We start from the raw sequence: 15128 nt of genomic DNA, 5'->3' as shown, positions 1-15128 counted from the left end.
AATTAGATAACAGTGATGGGAGGAGTTCATCTGTCTTTTACACAATTCAAGTAAGGGCATGTCCACTACCTTTCTCTGGAAATTACTCAGCCTAATAGCCTTGCTTTTTAAATGTTTTTCTTGACAATCAAGTGACTTAAAAAGCTTGCTCTCTTTTCAATTCAAAAGTCATTTCATTCTCACCATTTGAAGGAAATATTAGACAAATAAATCTGGATTATGAACTGCAGTTTCCAGACATTACCTTGCCAAAGATTCCCAAATATTTGTAGAGGTTCCTTGTATTGTGCATCAGATCTCAGTCTAACTCCTCCTGGCACTTTTATCTTTCCATTAGGCCCGTGAAAAGGAGAGGCAGTTACTGTCTATTTTGGTGCATGTATTAGAATATGGAGATTCCCTCAGGAACTGACTGCAACTAGTTCATTATTGGCTTCATTTCTAGAAAGCTCCCAGATGTCAAGCAATGTATTTTCAGTCACCACCAGACTAACATCACTTTGAACAAGTGACCTAGAATGATATCTCATCATCAATCCACTGAGCCATCCCATCCCCATAAACACAGTTTCACTTAACAGAATTGCATTTGATGAGAAATTAATCCAATTTATCCTTTAATCCCTTTTGGTATTTCAAAGAAAAAAAAAATTAAAGCAGCTAGATATTGAGGAGTACAAAGTAATATTCTCCTGTTAAGGATTTGGGGAGAGGAGGAAGGGGAGGGGGGAGAGGGGAGGGTTTTTCTGATTTAGGCCCCCAAGATGACAGAAATCCTTACCATTCCAGAGTTTAATGTCCTTAGCCAAAATCTGTCTTATATACAAAGATCACAAACAAACAAGATATCTCCCTGTAAAAACAAATATGGACTGACCTCTCTTAGGGTGCTATACCTATTTACCTATTTCTGTAAAAAATTGGAGATCAGAGCAGCCTTTCAGATCTGAATATAAACATTTTGCCCAGAGAACTGAACAAGCTTTTGTCAAGTCCCAGGAAAACACCTGAAACATCTTTCTGCCTTGCCAGTGGTTACAATGGTCTAAAGAACCACAGAGAAGAATGACGCACTCAAACACCACGTCCAGAACTGGGAGTTTTGGAGGGGTGGGAGGTGGTATAATTGTTCAATAAGACGTGCAAGAGAAGAAGAAGAAAATAAATATTGAAGGATTTTGAGTGTGATACAGATACTAATAGGGCAAAGCAAGACCAGTTTACAACATAAGCAAACGTGATGATATGTGATATGTTTTGATGAACAGGTAAAAATGCAAATAATATTTTACAGTGTATAAGGCAGAAAGCAGTAGGCAAGATTATTTCTTTGAGTCACCTACCCACTATACCAAGTCCACTTCATAGACCTGCTTTCTTGCATGATGATAAGGAGTCCCCCAAAAACAATTCTGGGCCTCTCAGGAAAAAAAAGGTCATGCTTGCCATTCTTCAACATCATCCAGCTTTTTTTCACTTCTACATCATAAGTATCTGTGATGTTTTGCCTGCCACTACGCTTCCTGCACCTTTGTGAGAAAACCTGCCTTGTCCTTATTCAGAGAAGTTTAAAATAATCTTGAGCACACTGACTGTATAGGACTGCAAAAGGGAACCATTAAACACCAGTCACCATCCCCTCCCTTGTATATCAGAAGAGTGTGTTGTCATAGGGTCTTGGAAATGTTGGTTTGAGGGAAAACCTCTGGAGGTTGTCTATGCCAGCTGAAGACTGTGGCCAATGCTGTGTCAGGTCCGCTGGTGCTTTGCTAGATGAGTCTCGAAAACTGCCACAGATGGCAATTTCACCACCACTTCAGATATGATTACAGATGTTCCAGAGCCACACTATCTGTTGATGGATAAACTTTTCAAAGTTTTTGGTCAGAACCTCCCTAGTCACAACTTGCAATTATCTCCCCTTGAAAGACTATTTGCTCATGTAGCTAGCCTAGTTGTCTAGTAACTACTAACTAGTTGTTTGAAAAGACTTTGGATCTTCTATCTCTACCATTTTTTCCCCAGAAATTGAAAACTACATTTGATAAACCCGTTTTCTTCTCTATCAAATGAAACAAGCCCGTGTCTTCTTTAATGACCCATGTGCTCCACAGCCCTGTGTATCTTTGTAGCCTGCCACTGGTCCTCATCCAATTCCTCAGTATCCCTCTTTAACTGAAGAAACCAAACTCTGCACTTCGTCTTGCTCTTGTAAAGCTGAACTTAATGTTAATCTTTTCCCAGGATATCAGGAACCTTCCTCAGTCTCCATGATTTTCACTGAGGATGGACAGCAATCTTGCAATCATCTCTGCACCCTCAACATCCTTAAGTGCATCCCACCAGCTTCTCCCTAACATTTTGCTCCCCTGCTGTTGATTGCCGCTCGCATTCCAGTTTATACCAGTATGCACAGGGGACTGGGAGAGAGTGCTTCCTTTGAAGGATGAGACAACAAATTTGTTGAATACTTCAGCATATCCCATGCCATGAAGTATGGGAACCTCAATAATTGTTTATATATGGTGTGGTGTTGCCACTCAGCACACACATCAGTGTATGTCCACACAACAAACCTTGTGTGGTTTCCAGTCCATTAAGTCTGCAGAGGAAAATTATCATGGAGATGGTTTTTTAGCCCTACATACTGCTTAGAATGTAACAGCCAGTAGCCATTATCTACAAAACCCCCAAACTAAAGCAATAAATGCAGATAGAGCAGGAGGGATCACACAATTCTTCCATTCCCCACATTACTGAATGTATTCAAAGGGAAATTTTCAAAGGAATAAAGCAAATCAGGCTGCCACTTTCTGCTCTGAAAAGCAGTAGGTATTGCCATTTTCAGCTACTAACATGTTTAATTCAGAAAATTAACTTCTTTCGTGGTAAAAGAAAAAAAAGGTTTCCAGGAAGCAAGTCAAAATATCTGAAAGGTAGGTCTCTACTCTGAAATTTGGTGTGGAAAGAAAGCAGGACTGAGAAGGAGTAACTGTCTTCCTAGATATTCTTCATATATTTTTGAAAAGCCTAATCCAGTATTTGTACCAAAAGTGCAGTGTTTCTACTTCACTCTAGTCTCAAATGTCATAGTCTCTCACTTATGAAGCTAAATTTCTCTCATGAAGTGTTCAAACACAATCTGTTGCTCCACAACTGTATCTTTTCTCCACAAGAGAGAAAATAGGAACACATACTTAATGTGCTAGTATCTAGATAATTTTTTTAAGGAGGGCTAAGTAGAAGGACGATAAATAAAAGCTGCATTTTCCCAACATATTAAAAAAGAAAAAAATCTTTTTTATTTGTCATTTTTTGGAAAGGAGAACATGACACGCATGTTTGATGTGGAAGAAAAGCTTGTTTGTAAATGCTGGAGAATTTATTCAAGGACGGTTCACTCATATAAAAAATGACCCCTGCATTACTGCCAAGGTCAATGAGACCTAGAGCGACCTGCCACAAAATTGTAGTTTTGTCTGCTAGTTTGGGCCAGTTCATCCCTTTTCTCCATTTCCTTTTGGTGCTTTGGAGATGACTAACACTCCCCCACTTCCAGTGTACTTGGCACTTCAGCCAAGATGCATGAAAATCCCTCAGAAGGATAATATAGACCTTATGAGGTCATTTCTTCCCACTCCTTCTTTGGAGGGAGGTAGGAAGTGATGATACTGTACCATATCAAGTGACAGATGCTGTCAGCTTTTTGCTAGTTCTCTCTTCAGTTCATTTTCTAACTTCCACTAAATCTTAATACTTCAGCCTTTTATGCTTTGTACAATCATAATTAGTTGTATCCTGCCTTGGATTTATCTGCTGCTATCCTCTGAAAAATATCTGTTCCCCATCTAAAGGCTCTGAGATCTTACACCTGTATAAAATACTACTGTTGAGAACATTGGGTATTATACACTCCTTACGGTTAACATTCTTATGAAAGCACTTTTATTGCAGTGCAGTTCTGTTCTTTTCTCTCCCTGTAACTCAAGAGAGTTTGAAGCTGCTTTGAATTTGAAAAATTCACAGGCCACATAAAACTACCAGTGACATCAACTGGAGCCAGTTAAGTACGTCAGAGGGATTAAAAGCTGATAAGAGAGGGAAAGAACACTACTGCATTTTCATTTGTACATTAATCACACATTCCTCATCACTCACCTTTTTTGAATTCTTGGTTAAAGTCAAATGACCTTAATTATATGGTAGTCCTTGTTATCTAGGAAATTAAATACAAATAACACGTTGTAACAAAGACAACATCAAAAGTAATAATCACAATGAAAAGACAAGCCTCTCAATCACGTTTAGTAAATTCTGAAGACAGAGACTGCAATTTTATTTATGTTGTAGACTGTAGGAATTATTAGATGAAAATCAATGGGAAGTGCCATTTAGAAAGTAAAAAGACAAGAGCATGTTCTTTCTCTCTTTTTCCCTGTCATAAGAACTATGAATGCAAAATTTTAAGGTTGTAATCTTCAATAGATTTTCATTTTCATACAGAGCACAAAAATCTCTTCTGCTACAGTTACATTTACCCAGTTATTTACTCTTTGTAACACTGAGTTCTTATCAAGAGAAAAATGTCATAGGAAAGAAGTGTGTGCATGCATTCAAGCATGTGGGCATTTATCAAGAGCTTTGTCTTCCCCCTTTCCACTGACCACTTCAGCTAAACTGGGGTCACAGCTGCACGGTCCTTCCTTGCCCTTCCAGTCCAAAAGATCATATTGCTTCAGCCTCTGTCCCTGCGTAGATACATACATGTGAACATGTATGGACATTTAATGCATGCACATACATATATCCACACATATACATTGTGCAGTCAATTTACCAGAGCCCAATTGAATGACTGGACTGAGATAGTATATGGTTAAAAATTAACTAAGTGAAGTAACAGTCATTTGTAGCTCCAGGGAAATGAAGTGTTTCATATGGAAGGGATGGCATGGAGCAAGTTTTTATGTCAGAAGTATAATATTAAGAAATCTTACCTCATTTCCTTAATTAGTCTTTTCCCATTGTGCCTATAGCCCAAAAGGTTTACCTATTTGAGCTCGAAAGGGTGGAGTGTTTTGGCAGCCACATTAAGTTGCTTTTAATTGAGGGGTTTGGCTGTCTGCTTACATTTCTTTACTATACCTGATATTGTGAATGTTATATAATAACTTCAGTACAAACCTTTTCTCTTGGTTTCTATATTCAACAAAATCCAGACCAAAGTGCCACTGAGACATCGGGAGTGCTACAAAAATGTAAATTTGTCTTCTGTCCATATGAGCATTTATAAGTTCCGCAAACTTCCAGATTTTTGTGGGGACTTAAAAGTGTAGAATAGATCAGATTCTGGGCTGGCAATTACCAGTTCTGCATAATTGGAAACACAGTTCCCCCCCTCACCAGGAAAAATGCCACAAAAGCTTGTGCAAATCAGGAGGGTAAAAGCAGATGGCCTGATACCAGTTGACCTCAAATGTTCAAAACTAACACCAATAAAAATTTTCTTAAAAGTGGTCTGGTAGATGAACTAACATTATTTGTATCACATTACAAATTCATAAAAATATTACTATCAATTTTATCATTCAAAGAAAATTTAAAATATTATTATAACATTTTTCAGTACCAACCATTTATATGTTTTTAAAGAATCACAAAGCAAGAACTAAAATGCTTTTACAAATGCTCCAGGGCCATCTATTGAATATTTACTTTCTTTGTAAGACTCCAGAGAGGGACAACAATTCTTAAGGCTAGCTGGGTCTTTGAAAGGCATTAGAAGCAACTCCATGCAATGGAGTTAGATTAGTGTAAAACTAGATTCATAGTTAATATCTCTATAAGGCAGATAAAATAGCACTGAACTTCAGGGTCCATGGAGACGGGAAAGTCCAGGTCTGGAGCTAGGGTATGAGTTTGGTGCATGTGGTAAGAAACCATGTGCTATCTTACCAGTGTGGGCTCTCTTTGTACACAGCTAAGGTGTCTTGAAACAATAAAACCTACTCTAATTGTAATACATTTTTTCAAACTTATCCTGTACCATATAATACCAGTCTTAGACTCAGCAAAGCTGCAAAAGAAAATTGCAGTAGTCACCACCAAGTTTTATAAACACAATTTGCACTATGTGTAGTTCAGTCCTCCTCACTGAGCAAAAAACACTTTGGAACTACCAATTATAATATGAAATATCACCTAAAGTTTCTTTAAGCAACTTCTTCCAATCATGTCCTTCCTACTTTTATTATATTTATTAATTGATTTGATTTGAGTTTGATTTTTTCATTTCTCCAGAAATAAATCTGAATGTCTCAGGGACTTGTCAGTTAGAGAGAAGAGCATCAGCGGGGAACTCCTTCAAAAGAGGAATATGGAAGGGATAGATGGTTCCTTGTAGGCTTCCTATCTTCATATGACAACACAACTGGGCTATACCAAGCCTTATCTCCAACTCTATTACCTGATGCAAGGGTACAAACATGTAGAGGTGTGCAGGCGCTGTGGAGGAGAAGACATAGAATGGGGAGTAATGACCTGACACATCCTGGCTTTCCCATTAAGTACTGCCATATCTGCCCTTAAACAAACTCATTGCTGCTTTCCTGCCTTCTCTAACTTTGCCTCTAAATGGGACTTCCCCTTCTGTTCTCCTCAGGCTTCCTTTTTTCTTCTCCCTCCTGCTCACTCCTGACTGGTTTTAATAAGAAATCACTCTATTCACCTTCTTGTGTTCTCAGGCTTTCCTCTAATGACACAGCCTGGGGTTTTCTACACCACCTCTACAGTCCAGCTAAGCACAGCTGCTTTTTCTCTTATCTTTTTCCTGCTGCCTACTTCTCTGTCCCTCTGTCCCTCCTGGGATTGTCCCCTCTGCCCTTGTCCAGCTGTGCCACAAGTTTTCTCATGCACAGCAGCTGTGTGTATATAATAATACAGCACACCACATATAATCCTGGGGCGGGTTGCATGGGGATGCTTGCAGAACATATAGCTCTTCTGGTGACTGTAATGAATGGTTTCCTAGAAATGATCCCCAGCAATGTGCTCCACAGGTAGCACTTGAACAATCTACCATTGCCCCCTTATTTCCATCTTCTTGCTCCAAGTGATAAGTTGCGCATGGATTTTTTTCTGAAGTAATCAGCACTCTGTACAAGAGGAGGCTGTTGAAAGATAATACTTCTGTCCCTGAATCTCTTCCCAACTGCTCCTTGCTGTTGTTCCTAGCTTCATAAACTCCCTTCTAAATCTCATATCCTTCATTTTAGCCAGACTAAAGTTTTCAAAACAAACCTCAGCATATCTGGACTATTTACTTGCTATATATAGACCAAAATAAAATCCCCAACTATAGAGTGAGCTACTGAAAACATACGGAATGCCTCAGAAACTTTTGAGATAAATAACTAGCTGTGGAAAAGTGTAATTAACTCATAGGAAGGCTACTGTGATGTGAAGGAACAATTTTTACAACGTTATGCTACTGGATCTGACTTGGTCCTACGGAAAACTCTCCTCTGGTGTACGGAACTTCTGAAACTTTTGGAAACTTTTACATATATACATATGCACACATACATATATAAGGCACAAAGGAAAAAGATATTAGAGTTGCTGGATTTGATCCATGGTTGTGGACGAATCTTGGGGAGGAGTGGGGAATATCCCATCTTTTGTAATACTTCTGTTTAAATTAGCAATTCAAGTCTACCAAAATTCCAAATATAGGAATACTGAGACTGATGGCTTGAGAGAAAAATTTTCTGTTTTCTGTATAGAATCAGATCTGTCTCAATTTGTCTCTATAATAATATACGAAATAATTATCTAAATTGTTTAAAAAATCATTTCTTGCAACCAAAAAAGTAGTAAAATAGTCACATTATTGTCACTTAAAACATGCTTTATTGGTCATGGTGCAAAATAATGACTGAAGGAAAGTATATGGAATGGGATAGGATAGGATATGATAGCATAGCATAGGAGAGGATAGGATAGGACAGAAAAGAACAGATTCATCTCAACTCACAGAAGCTCTAGGACGGGTAGCTACACACATACTGGCTCTAATGAAAGTCTTGGCACAAATAATGGAAATATGGGAGACTACAAAAAATCAGAAGAGTGTTGAAGTGCCCTTTGAAAAGCAGAATTTGAATTCCAGTACCACTGCCACATATACTGGAATCTTCAGAAATGCTGCTAAAGTTGAGCATAGGGTAAGATAGTATGTATACTGGAAGAAAATACAAGGGCTGAACAGCAGAGCAGTCATTGAAAAATAATACCACTAGCTTAAAAGCAAACTAAGCAAAGCCAACTACTGCTACACACATTCTCCGCTGTGATAAAATAATGCACAGCAAATAGGTAAGAAATGTCTGAGAAGAAACATAATATAAAGAAGACCTGATGAATTAGAAGAGATCAGTAACAATTTATTTTATTAATTTCACCAGCATCCCTAAATACTCTGAGCAGATCCTCAGCTAACTGGCAGCAGCTGAGGTTCTGCTCCAGATTTTGGATATTGGGCACTTAGCAATATTTAATCTAAGGTTACTTCCTATTTTATTGTTAATAATCAGCCACAGCCCACTGGCTATGGGCCACTGATAGGTGAAAAGTCAACAGACATTGCAATATGTTTGTCCTGTTTCAGACTAAGGTTTGCAGGCCGCACCTTGCAGGAACGTTATTATGGGAGTTATTAAAAATCTATTTTTGCTGAAAACAATGCAAACGGAAGGAAATGGGCCTATCAGGAGACTTATTTCCTATTCAAGCCGACAGGTAGTTGGAGAATGGCCATCTGGAGTTTAAAAATTGCCAGTCGAGCCTCTCGGATCTGTCCCTTCCTGCATTAACACATTCGCTCTGGATAGCGCAGCGATGTTGTCATGGTACAACAAACAAGAAGCAAATTTCTGGGGGGGAAGGAATTGAAGGAAGTTAGTTAGCCATGAGAAAAATTGTTTGCTCTTGCAGTGCTAATAGCCAAGAGGCAAAACACTTGGACATGATCCATTCATCTGGAAACACTTTTGTGTCATGGGAGCACCAATGTACTGAGCGCAAGAAGCCATGGGGCAAGGGTTCAGCTGCCGGCATGGCTCCATCCCTGCAGTCTGCCTGCTCCCTGGCTCCCACAGCCAGATAGGCAGGTGTCCCAGCTCCATTGCTCTTGGCAAAACAGATCATTCCTTCTGCCTGCAGTTCCAGGGTGCTAAATCTTCATTTCCTGAAAACTGGAAAACTCTCTGCCTGAAGCCAGCTCTCACCCTGAGTGCTGCTGCTCCTTTTGCAAGTCGCACATTACCCCATCCTTCTGGTTAAATGACTCTAACAAAATCACAAGCAATCAACATGAAAAACAAGCAAAGGTTTTAGGAAAGAAAAACTCAGCAGCCCTCCAGTACCTTCCCCCACAGTTGACCACCCTTTTTGCACTTCACTGTGTTGACAGGATTACCCTACAGTGTTAGACTCTAAGTGACATAGGGCTTCTGAGTTGAGGTCCATTTTCCTGACCAATGAGCGAATAGGAAATTACCTGCATGACTAGTTTGCTTGGCTTGTTGCAGTCCTTGTGCTGGCTCCAGCAAAATTTTTCACCTTCAGCATCCTTTAATTCTTGGCAAAGTAAAACATCACTCGCCAAAGGTCTATCACCAGAGTGTGGTTTGGCAAATGCATATGTTGCAAAATACTGCCTGACCTAAAAAAAGCTTAGATATAATAGTAAGTCTTGCACTTGGATCAGGCCAATCCCAAGCACAAATACAGACGGGGAAGAGAATGGATTGAGAGCAGGCCGGAGGAGAAGGACTTGGGGGTGTTGGTTGTGAGAGGCTCAATATGACACATAAATGTGCACTTGCAGCCCAGAAAGCCAGTCATATCCTGGTCTGCATCAAGTGTGGCCAACAGGTCAAGGGATGTGATTTTGGCCCTCTACTCCACTCTTGTGAGACCTCACCTGGAGTGCTGCATCCAGCTCTGGGGCCCCCAGCGTAAGAAGGACGTGGACCTGCTGGAGCAAGTCCAGAAGGGCACTAACTTGATCACAGGGTTGAAACACCTCTTCTACAAAGACAAGCTGAGAGAGTTGAGGTTGTTCAGCCTGGAGAAGAGAGGGCTCTGGAGAAACCTTGGAGCAGCCTTGCAGTACCAAAAGGGGGTCTACAGGAAAGATGGAGAGGGACTTTTTACAAGACCATGTAGTGATAGGGCAACGGGAAATGGCTTTAAATTGGAAGAAGGTAGGTTTAGGTTAAGTATAAGGAAGACATTTTTGACTATAAGGGTGGTGAGACACTGGAACATGTTGCCCAGAGTAGCTCTGGATGTCCCATGCCTGGAAGTGTTCAAGGCCAGGTTGGATGGGGGCTTTGAGCAACCTGGTCTCATGAAAGTTTTCCTGCCCATGGCAGGGGAGTTGAAACTAGATGATCTTTAAGGTCCCTTCCAACCCAAATCATTCTATGACTCAGGGTTCCAGTTTATAATCTTGTCTCTTCTCTTCATACACATTTTATGCCTCAGTAGTTTATAGTATATACACAGCAAAAAGGCAGAGTTTGGTCAGTAGAAGCTGGAAAAGAGGCAAAACAAAAAGAAGGTGGAAAATTTTGGAAGCGTTTCCACTGAGCGGGTTGATAATTATGGAGATTTTATTCCACTCTTTAAAATCATAGCATTCTGGAGGAAGATTAACAAACTCTTATGCTTACCAGAAACTGTTATAAGCAGTGTGTGTACAGGGGGAAGGGGGGGCTGGGGGGTGGAATCTCTATTTGAAAGTGTTGACCATCTTCAAAAGAAAGAACCTCCTCTCTCCACCAAACTTGTGGGCCCCATTTCGGAACCCTACTGAATCAGGGTCCTCATGTACTGAACAAGGGCAGTTGGCATTATTGAATATTAATGCGGTAAGGTAATCCCTCAGCAATCCACAACACTTACGTTTTTGGTTTTACTTAAGTTGTAATTTTCAAAGTTGGGCAAGCTTGGAGGAAAAAAACCACCTGGCAAACAAACAAACTTTAAAAATTAAAGGAATTTTCCAAGTTTGCTGCATTTGCAAGCCTAGGCATACTGCAGTTTAATTACTAGTCAACGAAGGAGAAACAATTACACACCAGAAAGTAACATTCAAAAGCTCATGAAATGTGGCCCAAATATGTTTCTGATTTTTTTTTTAATACATGAAGAACTCAGTTGCCATGGTGATAGGCAAATAAAATAAATAATTCTAACAAATATTCCATGAATTGGAGTTGCGAAATCTGTCAACAACATGTTATGTTCTCCTTCCATCCTCTTTACTCCACTTTGAAGTAAAGAGTTGGTCAAATGCACTGCTTTGAATCTAAGCTTGTCTGTTGCTCCCTTGTTTTCCTCATAACTGTTCTAATGTGCACTGCCAGCTGGAAGGGACAAGGTGATGCAAGGTGAGAGACTGATCTCAAAACTAATTTGGAGAATGGTAGAAGCCAAGATTTCTCACAGCATCATGGAAATATGCGTGATGCTAACTGAGATACAGATCCTTACCCCAAGAACTGCACTTGGAGATACCTATGTGCTGCCTAAAGATACTTAGATTGTACACAAAGTGTGTATTCCTTATCTTCTTTATTTAATCATGTGAAAATGCAGTCATCAGGTGGACCTCAGGCTAACCATCTGATCATAAAATCCATTTTCTTCTTGTATTTTTAGTGCAGAATATTTGCTGAATATTTGCTGATGTTTCCTTGAAATTTGCACATGCAGTTTATACCTGGTTTATTTCAAACTCTGTTTATAATTTTTCTTTCTTTAAAAAGTTGTTCTTCACCTAGGTGAATGCTCATATCCATTATTGAATGGCATGTTTCATACTCAGCCTTGAATTCTTGGCAAATCATATACTCAAGATCTACAAAAAATATTACATCCTTGTGGAGATAGTAAATTCCCTTGAGCTTTTTCTGTAAAGACAGATAACTACCATAATCACTTGTCTCAATTACACCTGCTATGCTATTTTCACTTTGATTTTGAAAGGTGAATTTATTCTTTTTAATCATTATTAAGAACATATGTATTTCCTGCCAAGGAAGTCTTATAAAAACATTGGAGGCATATGAAAAAAATTCCTCTCAGGCCTCAGGCCCATTGAACTGTCCTGAGAATGTGAAGTGAGGAGAGATTGATGCATGGACTACCTGTCCAGGAATTTAGTAGTACTGGATCAGATTTGCCATGGTTTCTCTCCCTCTTAATTTTACTGAAATTACACATCAGTCACATTCGTGCATCCATGCACGCACACAAATGTACGTGCACACATGCACAAAAAGTGTACCTACAGAGCAATGAGGATAATGTTAGACAAGATCTGGCTGCAGTTTACTTACAAAGGGAAAATTGAATTTCCACATCTTCATATATATTTTTGAGAGTGTAATTTCTGTTTTAGCTATATGGCTATAGCTATTTCTAACTTAAATATTACATACGGTCAATGTCCCCTCCAAAGCAAACTAGGTGAAAGGAATGAGTAGTCACCACTGGAATTATAATTGTCAGTAAAGCACAGAGCCAAGACAGGCAATTCCAAGGAGATTCTTTGATTAAAAAAAAAAAAAATCCATCTATTTATCTTTCTCTGTTATCTCCTGGAAAACGTGCTGAAGGCCACTGATACTTTTCCAGTGATGTGGATGACGATGTTACATACAAAGTGACACAAAAGCATTTCTAAGTGAAGTCAGCTACTTTTCCAGAAGTTCAGCTTCTGCTTCTGAAATTCAGACAGTGGGACTGTAGCCACTTCTGGCTATTTCTAGAAAATCAAAAACATTAATAACTCTTCTCCCTCTAGCAATATTAATACTTAGGAGTCATTAGTCTGACCTCCCGCACAACACCAGTCTTTGAATTTCACTCAGTAATTCTTGCAAACCCGTAACTCCAAGCTGACTTCGATCACAGTTTTAGAAAGGTGTCCAGTTCTTATTTAAAAATTTCAAGGGATGGAGAATTCATCAAATCCCCATAGTAATTTGTTGCAACAGATAATTACCCTCACCTTTAAAAATGTGTTCCTTATTTCATCTCTGTATTAATATGGCTTCAGCTTTCAACCACTAAATCTTTATTTTTTTTCCTTTATATTTCAGAATTAAAAAAGCATTTACCTATGTAGATAATAAAAGAGAGTGATTAAATCTTTACTTTAAAAGACCAATATATGAAACATCTTTTTTACCTTAGACTCTAAGACTTCCCCTTTCCAGTTATACTGGAAAGAAGGAGTAAATACTGAGAGGAATTCCTGTGAAGCAGGAAAGATCAGACTTTTCTCTCTAGTCATTTTACTTGAACAGGCAGAAACAAAGCATATAATCAGTAAGGATATGTAATAAAATCATTAGCTTCCTTATGCCCTACTTTGCACTTTATTCCCACATATCCCACTATTTTGCAAAATAGATTTGGTTTAGACTGGACAGCCAGTTTCTGCTCCAAATTTTTTGCTTTTAAGTCAGACTCCCAATAACACTTTAAAGAGATATTTAGGCCAACAGGAACTTATCTTTACTCCCTTTCATCAAAATGAGACAAACTACCTCACCAGACACCTGAACTTCTCCAGGTGACATATACCTGAAGCCAGATTGAATCCTAGGGCCCTTGTACCCTGTATTACTCAGTTTAGTGGGGTTGCCCAGGATGCACATCAGTACAAACGTTGGCCTACGAGCACTGAATTTAGGCAGTGGGCAAGGAAGCAGTAGGGACAGTGCCTTTAGCAAATTAGATTTTTGCCTGACTAACCATTTGTAATAAAATTAGTGAATGACATTCTATTTTTCAGCTTAAATGCTCTTTGCAACCATCATGGTAAAAACACATGTTTTATAGACTACAATCTTTTTTGGCACAGTGGAAACATTTTGCATAGTTTACTGATTTATTGTCTTGTTGATCTTTTCTTTTGCCTTAGCAGTTCGAGATGTCTCTTGTGACTTTGCTCTTGACAACCTGATACCTGAGTAGAATTCATTCCTCTTTAGCCACTACTAAAAGGTAACAATTTCAATGATAATTTAATGGTTAGTAATATATACATAAGCCATGAGGACCAGATCAGGTGACATTCACATGAAATGTTAGCCCCAAAACTAGGTCCCTAAACCCCTGTGTAATTACAGCTATCAATATGTTTAGTGCATATGTATCTACCATCTTTTTCAGTGCTCAGTTTCATCCTTTGGATTCAGATTTGCAGCTCCTGTGTGGTAAAGACCAGGCTCAGATATTGTGTGTGGGAATTCTTAGGCGTTTAGCTGAGGAGAACACAGTGGATTTTTTCTGATGACATTTGTGTTGAATTTAAAGAGCATATACTCTGCCCAAATGTAAAATATTATCTTTCTTACTGGTTGTTTGGATAGTCTAGATTTATTGCAGATTAATTCCTTTTTATTCTTAGTTAAGTTTGCCTTTCTTACCAGTGCCAGATTTGCCAGTTAATACACAAAAACGTCATAACCTTGAAGACCGCAGCTCAAGAACAGATTCTGGGTCTTCCTTTTGTCATTAGGTTCAACTTCTAACCAAATGCAACCAGTAAACAATGAAGACTCAAAAAAAATGTTCTGTTATAAAATCATTAATTGTTGTTTATTCCCTTTTCAGCAATTTTTATGAAGACAGCTTCCTAAAAAGTTGCATGATCTTCTCTTTGAGAAATCAGACATCAAGAGATATGTAGACTGGATCTAAACATGAAAGGTGCCACTCATTTGCACACTTTGTTTCTATCTACCATTCCTCAACACACTAGTATTCCTTCCTGCAGTACAATCTGATGACCCAGTGCATTTTCAATATCCCAGCTTTTCTTGCAACACAGGAATACAAACCTTTCTCTCAAGAGAGAAAAGCAAAGGTTCTGCCTAATGTCACTTCCCTATTGACAATCAGGTTCATAACAATTAATTTTGAGGGCAGGAGGGAAACCTGTGGTCCTGTCTTGAGCCCTCACATGCCAAGCTGCAGCCTGGAATTTTTACAGCTCTGTCCCAAACCTCTGACAAGAAGGGTTTACAAGAGAAATTCTGCCAGAC

Source organism: Manacus candei, unplaced genomic scaffold (assembly GCF_025592945.1).
Source record: "Manacus candei isolate 608988 ecotype Guabito, Panama unplaced genomic scaffold, ASM2559294v1 h1tg000008l, whole genome shotgun sequence".
In the NCBI taxonomy this organism is placed as follows: Eukaryota; Metazoa; Chordata; class Aves; order Passeriformes; family Pipridae; genus Manacus; species Manacus candei.
Note: the sequence above shows the minus strand (reverse complement) of the source record.